This window comes from Macaca fascicularis, chromosome X, assembly GCF_037993035.2.
Source record: "Macaca fascicularis isolate 582-1 chromosome X, T2T-MFA8v1.1".
In the NCBI taxonomy this organism is placed as follows: domain Eukaryota; kingdom Metazoa; phylum Chordata; class Mammalia; order Primates; family Cercopithecidae; genus Macaca; species Macaca fascicularis.
The window spans coordinates 140,810,267-140,820,822 of NC_088395.1; the positions used below are offsets into that span (position 1 = coordinate 140,810,267).

General features: G+C 45.4%; 1 long non-coding RNA gene across 1 annotated transcript; it reads right to left on the reverse strand.

Annotated features, from left to right (window-relative positions):
* Nucleotides 1-8,121: 8,121 nt before the first annotated feature.
* Nucleotides 8,122-9,910, reverse strand: LOC123570893 (uncharacterized). Its single transcript, XR_006695108.2, has 2 exons — nt 9,501-9,910; nt 8,122-8,726 (listed from the first exon to the last, which is right to left on the reverse strand). It is a non-coding gene; the product is annotated as an uncharacterized lncRNA (long non-coding RNA).
* Nucleotides 9,911-10,556: the final 646 nt, after the last annotated feature.

The following is a 10,556-nucleotide window of genomic DNA, read 5'->3' on the forward strand; positions in this document are numbered from 1 at the left end:
CTGTCCAACATGATGAAACCCCGTCTCTACTAAAAATACAAAAAAATTAGCCGGGCGTGGTGGCAGGCACCTGTAATCCCAGCTACTGCGGGGGCTGAGGCAGGAGAATCACTTGAACCTGGGAGGCAGAGGTTGCAGCGAGCTGAGATGGCACCACTGCACTCCAGTCTGGGCAACAAGGGCGAAACTCTGTCTCAAAGAAAAACAAGGTAGGTGGATTGGGGCAGGGAGGGAGAGGGAAGCCTTCCCTGCAGCTCACATGTTCCTATCAGTGGCTTGTGGACTCCATGTGCAGACAGGTGTGGGGTCGAGGGGAGAGGAATCCAGGGCTAGGTAGGCCTCAAAGCGAAGCAGCAGTGCAGCACATGGGCAGAGGGCAAGAGAGTGGAGCAAGCTGGGAAGGCTGAACCCAAGGACCCGGCCAGGAAAGGATGGGAGAGCAGGAAGAGCTAGGCCTGGAGCACTTCCTGGAAGCACTTTATTTTCCTCCCAAATTGGGTTTCCTTCCAGAGACCTTGATTCAGGTAGGCCACCTTCATCATGAGGACATTTCAAAAACTGAACAAATCAGAGCGCCAGCCACTCTGGCCTTTTTGTCATCACTGCTTCCAACCTAGCCCAGCCTCATATCTAGACATTTGTGAAAGATCATGTGATTCCTCTGCTGAGAATATTCAACGCCCACCCCCCAGCCCTTGTTTATAGTAGTCCTCAGGCTAACAGGCAAAGTCTCCCTCTTGTTTATAGCATAGTCCTTAGGCCAGCATGTCAAGCCTCCCATGGTCTGGTGAGCAGCACTGTTCCAGTTGCAAGTGACAGAGACGGAGGCACAACTCAGTGTGGTAGGGAAACGCCGCAAGAGCAGGGTCTTCGTCTCCTTTGTTCACCGCTCTTTTTCCATTCCTAGAATAGTGCCCAGCACTTAGAAAGTACTTGATAAGTTTTGCTGAATGAATAAATGGGACTAGCTCAAACAAAAGGGACAATATGTGCTCTGGTCACTGAGGGACAGGAGTGGAGCTGACGCCAGAACCACCTGGGTTCAAGGACTCAAGCAATGTCATTAGCTCTGTCTCTGTCTCTCTGTCTGTCTGTCGTCTCTGTCTTTTATGTGCATGTTTTATGTTTTTATGTGCATGCTGTTCTCATTCTCTCCTGCTAATATTCCTCGGGTGAGAGACGCGGCAGAGCAGGGTGAGGGAGGGCATAGCCATATACAGCTTTAGGTTTAGAAGCCACAGAGAAAGACTCACTCCATTTCAGCATTGAACATAAAAAACAAAAATAAAAACAAAACAAAAAAACAGGCAAGGCTGAGTATGGTGGCTCACCACTGTAATCCCAACAGTTTGGGAGGCTGGGGCTGGAGGATCACTTGAGCCCAGGAGTTCAAGTCTAGCCTGAACAACATAGTGAGACCCTATCTCTAAAAAAAAAATTAAAAACTTAGCCAGGTGTGGTGGTGTGCCTGTCATCCCAGCTACTCAGGAGGCTTAAGCGGGAGGATCGCTCAAGCCCAGGAGTTCGAGGCTGAAGCGACCTGCATTCACACCATCACACTCCAGCCTGAGTGACAAACTGAAACCCTGTCTCAAAAAAAAAAAAAAAAAAAAAAAATCCCAGGCAAGTACTTTGAGTGGTTAGGCTGGGGTCACGTGAACTTTCTTTACCACAATCATTGTGGAAGAGAGGATGGGATACTGTGGTTTGCCTGACCTGGGTCACGTGCCTGGTGAAAGGCTCAGCAGTTTACAGAGATGGGCAGCCCTTCCAGAATCCCATGATTGCAGTGGAGGAGGGGCAGTTCAGCAAAGGAAAGAGTCAGGGAGCTGTTATCAGAAGACAAGGAGTGCTGGCAGGAAAAACAAACAGCCAAATGCCTAGAGACCAGTGCACAAATACTCCCTTGGAATGAGACTGGAGTGGGAGTCCTGGGACAGCCTGGAGGGGCCTGCAACAAACTGGAAATGATTTTGTGAGGTCTCAGTTTTATCTTTTTAAATTTGTGCTTGTTTTTACAGAAAAACAATGCTATAAATTATTCATTATGGAAACCAAGCTGTGCTCTAGGAAACTGTGCCATCTGTATTCTGTGGCTTTTGGCAACACATGGGACACTCTCTTATACCCTCGAGGGCTTGCGTAGCCCACATTGAGAAGCAAGACTTGACCTTAATTTCCTCCAGATTGCCCTGTGGTGACACCACATCCATTCCTCCAGTGCTTATGTCATTATCCGCTGCCTGGAATGTCCACCCCTGTCCTCTCTGCCTCTTCTGGCCCCACCCATCTTTTTTTTTTTTTTTTTTTTTTTAAAGAGATAGGACCTCGCTTGGTTGACCAGGCTGGAGTGCAGTGGCCATTCATAGGCACAATCATCATGGCGCACTGCAGCCTGGAACTCCTGGGCCCAAGTGATCCTCCTCCCTCAGCCTCTGGTGTAGCTGGGCCTACAGGTGAACACTACCATGTCCAGCCCCACCAACTTATGCAGGTGCTCATCAAGTCCCATATCCTTCATAGAGTCTTCCTGAGTCAGTCCCTGTGTCCTTTAGACCCAGTGTATTACAATGGAAAAAGCCCTGGAGCTCAAGGTTCAAGTTTCGACGTTGCCCAATTCTCTGCACGACCTCTCTGAGACTTATTTTCTCTCTCTCTGCAACTTGGTTTTCTCTTCTGTAAAATGAGGGGCTGAACTTGTGTAAAATGAGGGTTTGTACCCTGTTAACAAAGGCAAGCCCTTGGCACCTTGTGCACCTGCCCCTCCTCAGCCCCTCTTGGCATACTTCCAACTCTGAGAAGCACTCTTTGTACTGGCCAAATTCTAGGACATTTCATTGGTTCAGAAATTCAGCAGGGTACAGGGACTCACGCCTGTAATCCCAATACTTTGGGAGGCTGAGGTGGGAGTATGGCTTGAGCCCAGGAGTTCAAGACTAGCCTGGGTGATGTAGTGAGACCCTGTCTCTCTGTCTTTCTCTCTCTATATATATATAAAGAAATTCAGGGGCTGAAGATTTTTTTTTCACTGGGGTCAACGAAAGGTGCTTAAGATCAATGCTCAATTTGGGGTGATTTTTCTGTCTGTCTCTTTCTCAGCCCTAGAGGCGAGACCTCCCATTTAGAAAGGGGTCCCTATCACACTCTGCCCCTATTCCATACATTGTGTACAGCAGGGACTAGAGTGAGCCCTAGGGGAAAGGAGGCCACTTAGATGGTTGCTTAGCAAAGCAGATTCTCTGTGTGGTCTGACCTGGCTCAGACGAAGGTCAAAGCCTCAGCTGATCCCTGCTCTGTACCCAGTGGCAGACAAAGTATCCGTGTGTTCAAGGCCTCTCTGGCTCAGTATCACCTTAACCCCCGCTTCTCCCCTACCCTCTCCTCTACCCACAAGTAACTAGCACAGAGGTAGGCACCCGGTAAATACACTCTGACAGAGTGTGGCAGAGAAAAATGCTCATGCTCCTTAAAGAGGAGCACGCACATTTAAGCACGGGGACCAGTTTGGTTGTATGATTATGTGTTCTTAAGCAGAGCAAGGGCAGGGCATCAGGAAATTGGAGGAATGGTCTCCTGTATCTTTGTAAATGGATATATATACACACACACACACACATATATACACACACATATATACACACACATATATATATACACACACACACACACACACATTTTTTGCGCCTCACAACTCAGCTTCTCCTTTAAGGAATATGATGGATCTATTTTGAGAGTAATGTCGGCTGGGCACGGTGGCTCACACCTGTAATCCCAGCACTTTGGGAGGCCGAGGTGGGCAGATCATGAGGTCAGGAGATCGAGACCATCCTGGCTAACATGGTGAAACCCCGTCTCTACTAAAAATACAAAAAAATTAGCCAGGCGTGGTGGTGGGCGCCTGTAGTCCCAGCTACTTGGGAGGCTGAGGCAGGAGAATCGCTTGAACCTGGGAGGCGGAGTTTGCAGTGAGCCGAGTTCGCGCCATTGCACTCCAGCCAGGGTGATAGAGCCAGACTCCATCTCAAATAAAAAAAAAAAAGAAAAAAGAAAAAAAGAAAAGAAAAGAAAAGAAAAAGAAAGAAAGTAATGTCTAGTCATATGGACTTGCTAGAGTGCCAAATATGTCTTTCATGGGGGAACAGTTCCCAAAATGCTACTAAAAGGATAGGAAGGACTTTAGATCCTCCTGTAATGTGTCTCTGTTCATATCAGTGCCACTGAGGAACGTTAAAACCTTGGTAGGTGCCCTTCAGACCATGGGCCAGGTACGTGACCAAATGGTTCCATCTCTCTTACCAGAACGGGGATTGCCTAAATTGGGGTGTCACATGTGTTCCGCAACACCAGAGTTATTATGGAGCTCAGCTGAATTTGCGGGAAAATGCAGGGCGGCCTTACCTGCATCTGCAAGAAGTTGGCTGAGTGGAAATAACCTTTCTGTAAGGTGTTTTCCTGACTTGGGCATGTCTCAAAGTGGCCAATGTGTCTTGAGGCCCTGGGCGAGCATCCAAGTACCGCCTTCCTGAATTGCTACTAGAGGAAAAGGAGCCTGTTTCAGCTTTCTGTACTTCTTTAAATGTTACTTTGATTAGACAGGAGATAGCAGTTGGTTTAGTAATATTACTATTATAACTCTGTTGTGGTTATATTTTTAAGTTATACTTTCTCTTTCCTTTGCCAAGAGCAAATGAAAACACATTTGCACTGCAGATCCAACTGAAGCTGTACAAAGGTTTCCCAGATATGTTTGAAAAAGTATTCTAGGCCCACTGCTGGCCAAATAGGAAGTCTTCCCCTACCCTTATGTCAGCGGTTCATGCTTTAAAAAACATACAAACTTTTTAAAAATAAAATGTTTTATTATTGCTATAAAAGTAATGCATTTTGTTGTTTACACAAATATTACTTGGAAAATACATAAAAGTATAAAGAGAAAAACAAACATTACCTATAATACTGTCACAAGTTTTGGTATATTTCTTCCTAGACTTTTCTCCATATGTTGATACAAAACTATGGATGCAAAATGATCCCAATACGCTTATACTACATATTCAGGAACATATTGCAAAAATAATTCTGCATCTTACATTTATCACAGAAGTAAACCACAGATAGCCACTGTTAGATTTTTGGTTTATTTCCTCCATCGTTTCATCTGTATATTGATACAAAACTACACATGCAAAATGTTCCCAATATATTTATAGTACATATTAGGAACACATCGCAAAAACAGTTTAGTATCATTTTTGATTGCCTATAGTGACACAAGTCAGCGATAACCACCTTTAGACTTTTGGTATACTTCCTGATGGCCTTTTCCCCCCATATTATTGATACAAAACTATGAATGCAAAATGTCCCCAATACATTTATATTACATATTAGGAACACATCGCAAAAATAGTTTAGCATCTTTCTTTGGTCACTTTTATACCACAACTCAGAGATAATCACAATAAAATTTTTATATGTTTCCTCCTAGCCTTTTATCTGTATGTCGATACAAAACTATTCCTATAGAATGCTCCCTATATACCTACATTGCAGAGATGGGAAAATATTTTGTACCTTTTCTCAATCGCTAAATATTTTATCAGGAGCACATTCTCATGACATGAAAACTAGTTTCAGAAACATTACTTTACATGAAAGCATCCTATTCTATTGTACTAGCTACACTGTATTTTATTTGTCCAATCCTTTGTTGTTGGTCATTCAGGATGTTCCTAACTTCCATCCTTAAAATATTGAAATAAGCATCTTCATGCTTTTTTTAACTGGGGCTTTCTGTTCATGTAGTTTTTATGGTTTTTCTTGACCACTTGTGTGGAGTCAACATATTAAAAATGACCCTGTGTCTGTAATGCTTATAGCAAAATGTTTTCCAGTTGTTTGCTTGAGCATAAATTCTTTATTTTAGCATGCTAGCACAAGTATAAAATCATATACCCTATGTAAGTTTCAATTCATTCAACAGACATTTGAAGCAATAAAGACACAAATAGTTAAGGACATTCGCATTACACTCCTATGAAAACACAACTCATCCCCCCCAACCCATAGCAACCCCTTTTTTCTTTGCTTAGGGCCCACTTTCTTCCTGATAGTTTCATTGATTCGTCTTGTAATACTTACCACGTGTTTTGCTATGAAGATGAATGGCTCCCAGACCTTTCAGTTATCAATCTGTCACAAGTGCACAGTGGTATCTCGTGACATGATGATCCCCGAGATGTCTGAGGTCTGTGCATCCTTGACTGACCCCAAATTTCTGTATCACCCATGACCCCTAAAGACTTTTTAGAGAATTATATTTTGGCAATGTAACAAGAAAACGTGGCATCACACACACACACACACACACACACACACACACACCATGAAAAAGTAGAGAAAGAAGAAACTTCAGCTCTAATCCCACCACCCTTAAGTAACGAGTATGTCTGTTTTGCAGGTTTCCTCCAGGTTCTGCTCCTATTTTTCAATCATGGTGTCCATGTGATTTTGTGGCCCTGATTTTTTTTAAAGTTGATATCATAAGCATTTTCCAGGTTTCTGTATAGTCTCTATCATTATTATTTGTAATGGCTGAAAAAGGTTCCATTGAGTGAGTGACTAGATTAAGTCAACCCCTATAGCTGGACACTTCATTTGTTTCCTTAAGATAATTTGATTGAATCTACAGAAAATAACAAATATGGGACAGAGGTTTAAAAGGAATTTAAATCATGCTTTTTTGGTTTGTGCAGATTGACTTGTACACGGCTGGGTAACTTATAGTCACTATTAAGTAATCCTGGGGCCAATCTTGGGCCTCGCCCAGAAAGTGTTCGATGTATAGGCCAAAGCTCATCATAAGACTAGTCAGTTTCACCTGGAATTTTTGTAACCAAACACATTCACTTCCACTTCCTGCTCTGGTCACTACTGCATAGTCGGTTCTGATGAACAGGTAATGACATAAGGAACACAGTATGAGGCTTGGAGGAAGAGCCCCCAGACATTAGCCTCAGACAAATCCTTAACCTGCAGAGGCCCCAGTTTTCTTGTCTGTAATTATTTTTTGGACTGCCTTAACTCTGTTTGTCTCTCAAGGTTGTCACAAATAAAAAAAAAAAAAAAAGAAGAAAGTATTTGGAAAAGTATGTAAACACACGATACAAAGGCAGGATGTTGGGATACTGGTGATTCTGTGGCCACGCCTTTAGAAGGTCTGGTCTTAGGGTAATAGTCTCGTCTGGATGGCAGGTGGGGGTGGACGTGAGGGAACACGTGAGGGAACTGACTTGGGAGACTCAGACTTCAAAGCTACCAAGACTCTCACCCTCAGGTTGCTGCAGTGTTCTGAGCTCCCTGACTCCAGCAGTGGAGCCAAGGCCATGTTTCCAAACTCCCACCAATTGCTCAGATTATAGAGCTCAGTAGTGGAATGGGGAGTGCTCAAAGGCCCAAACAACCACAGGAAGTGGAAGTCTTTCGGGACTCCTCCCTCTTGGCTCAATTTACTATCCCCACAGGGGTTTTAAGCCTGGCGGAACTTGCCAAAGAGATCAGCTGTGGAGCTGGGGAGGGAGGAAAAGGTGGCAGATAGGTGAAATATTATGAAAGAGCTAGACAATCCTTGTTTATTCACTGAGCAGTAACTAATGGGTGGGCCTGAGTGGGATGTAGGGGGGCAGGGAGATACATGTTTGCTATACTTGATGTATATATACTCTTTTTTGCTTAAGAGTCATGTGATAACTCTAAATACAAATGCATATATAAAATTCTACGGTTATGAGATTAAGTCATACTGCAGGCCAATGGGAAAAAAGATCTCTAAAAACATATGCCAACTTGCATATAGCCCCTGACTCAAGTCTTTTAATTTCTATCGATAAACTCATTGATCTTCCCCAAACATATGTTTTGAACCTAGTTTTATTTTCATCTTGCACAGTCTCAGGAAAGCTGCCTGTAAGTTAACTCCCATCTCATAGGCTCAGGTTTTCTGCAAATGTTGCCCTGAACTCTATAGCAGTCCAGGATTCAGGGAACGAACCCAGTCCCCTGCTGCCCCATCTGCCTTGATGAGTTGATAGGTATGGTGTTTTAAAACAATCCGCAAAACAATTTGCACTGCAGAGTACTTAGGAGTTTTTAATTGGACAGTTGCCCATATTAACGGAAATCAAAAGCATCGTACAGTCATTCAATGTCCCAGCACTGGAGTACAGCCCACTGTTTTCCTGTGTGGGGTTCCACTTTAGTCCTTGTCTGTGTGCATGCATACATTTTTACAGAGTTGCAACCACTGCCTTTTTCTGTGGCTCTGGTTATTGACATCTAGTTTTCCAAGTAACATTGACACACATCTGTTCAAATCAGTTGACGTTACCATCATGACTGACTCATTTGGCGGGAAAACCAAATTTACATGCCAATTGGAACAAAGAAGTGTGGGTATGGGGGAACAGCGGGGAGAAAGAAATGGTGGGAGAAGATTCCTTGGACTTACAGATCATAAAACATTTCCCAATAACATTTTTAAAGGATGTATAATATTACACTGAGTGACTGATTATATTTTACCCTTCTATTTGGGACACTTGGGTGGTTTTCAATGCCTAGAGAGTTTTAAAATGCATATAAATTACAGCCTTTGAGAGATGATTGTATTTTCTTGAAACAGGAGTCTTCTTGTCCAGATCCCCGCCAAGAGTGTTGATGTAGTGTTCCTTTGTCGGAAAAAGAAAAAAAAAAATCAGTACTGCTAACTGGAGATGCCGGATGCCTTCAAGAAAAACATTCCTGTGATTTAAATTTTTAAAAAATTATGTTCAATTCTGGTTTATCAAACAACCTGGGTATCTTGTCTCATAACTTACCAAAATGTCGAATTTTAGATTTAGATTTATACTAAGCTCTTCCTAGTTTAAGGGCCACGTCTGCCTAATAAACTTTATACAATGCCACGTGCACGCAGCTTCCTCACTAACAAATAACATGTGTTGGGGAAAAAAATGAGAAAATAGTGGAAAGGTGCCTCCTTGGAGGTGGTAACATCGGGTCAATTAATCAACCGAGTATAAATTGATTCACTTTAGACAAGTCTCCCACACATTATGATGCACATTTAGCAACGTTGAAAAACAATTTAAAAGAATACCTTAGGGAGTTGTTAAAGAGAATTTATAGTCTGGAACGAATTGCAATCTTCTTAATTGATACGGAAATGTTTGGCTAAAATATTGCTTTATTCACATTTTTGTCCTTGGAGGAAAATCTAGGCACACTGCAACTTGGATCGTGTAAATAAAGGTACAAGGAATGTTTTAAGTCAGAAAAGGGCACCACGCAGTCGGGGGGCTATGTGGACGAGCTCAATTTCGATGCATCTCGGGAGACCCGGGCAAAAGGCCGCTTGGATTCCGGGAGGCAACGCCCCCAAGTCAGGATCCCTTGCTCGCCGCCCTCCGCCCCTCGCGTCCCCAACCAGTCCCGTATCTCACCTGGGTCCTGCAGGCGTCCACTGGAGGAAGCCGGATGGCGCGGGCTTGGTCCTTTCAGGAAGGCTGGCTGGCACCGGGCTTCCTTCTGGCTCCAGGGGGAACCGTACAGAACGAGGAGGAAGGGGGAAGCTGGTGAGAGGCAGAAGGGGCGTCACAAGGTGGCTCCCCCACCCCCAAGTGCAAAGGCAGGCGGATGCGGGAACCTGTTCGCCGTTTGAGCCTGGAGATCGCGGGCCTGAGGGGCCCTGCGCTGGCCGGCCGGAGCGGGGCGGGAGCAGAATGGGGGCTTCCAGGCCTGAGAGTCTCTGCCGGGTCGGGCTGGTGGGCGGCGCCCCGGGAGCCTGAGGGTCCCCGTCGGCCCGGGAGGGACCCGAGCCGCCCCCGCGCACTGCCCCGGCGCAAGGGAGTCTGGGAGAGCCAGCGTCTCGGGCCGCTGAACCCGACTCCCAGCTCTGGACTCCGGAACCCCGGCCCCACCCCAAACTGGGAAACTTCTAGGGGCCCACTCCTGGTCCCGGGAAGCCCAATTCTAGCCAGCCCATTCAGACCAGAGGCATTTGGGTGTGTTGTGGCTTTTGTTGAAAGGTGACAAAAAGTGTGGGAAAGATTCCACGCCTCCCTCCCCACGCCCGCCAATGGTCCTTTACCTGCCCATGTTTCAGATCAAATAATTAGCTCAAGTGATTTGAACAGAAAGGTAGCGAATTAGCCCTTTTCCAGTCAGGAAAGCTCCCAGGCGGGCAACTCGCAACCCCATGTCCTCACCGAAGGCTCAGGAGGCCAGCCCAGTGAGGGATGGAGGTGGCTTTGGAGGGCGACAGTTGTGCAGCACTCATGAGCGACAGCGCCCAGGACTTTTGGAGTCACGAAGGGCCCCTGAAATCGACAGCTCAGGTCCCGCCCCTGGGGCGACAAAGGAGTCTTGGGGGCGCGCCTCCAGGGTGGAATTGTGGTAGCAGATTTTTGGGAGAGGAGGGCGCAAAGAAGCTAGAAACGCACATCCTCATTCGGGAACTATCCCAAGGCCCCCACGCTTCTCAGCAGGCCTCAGGCTCA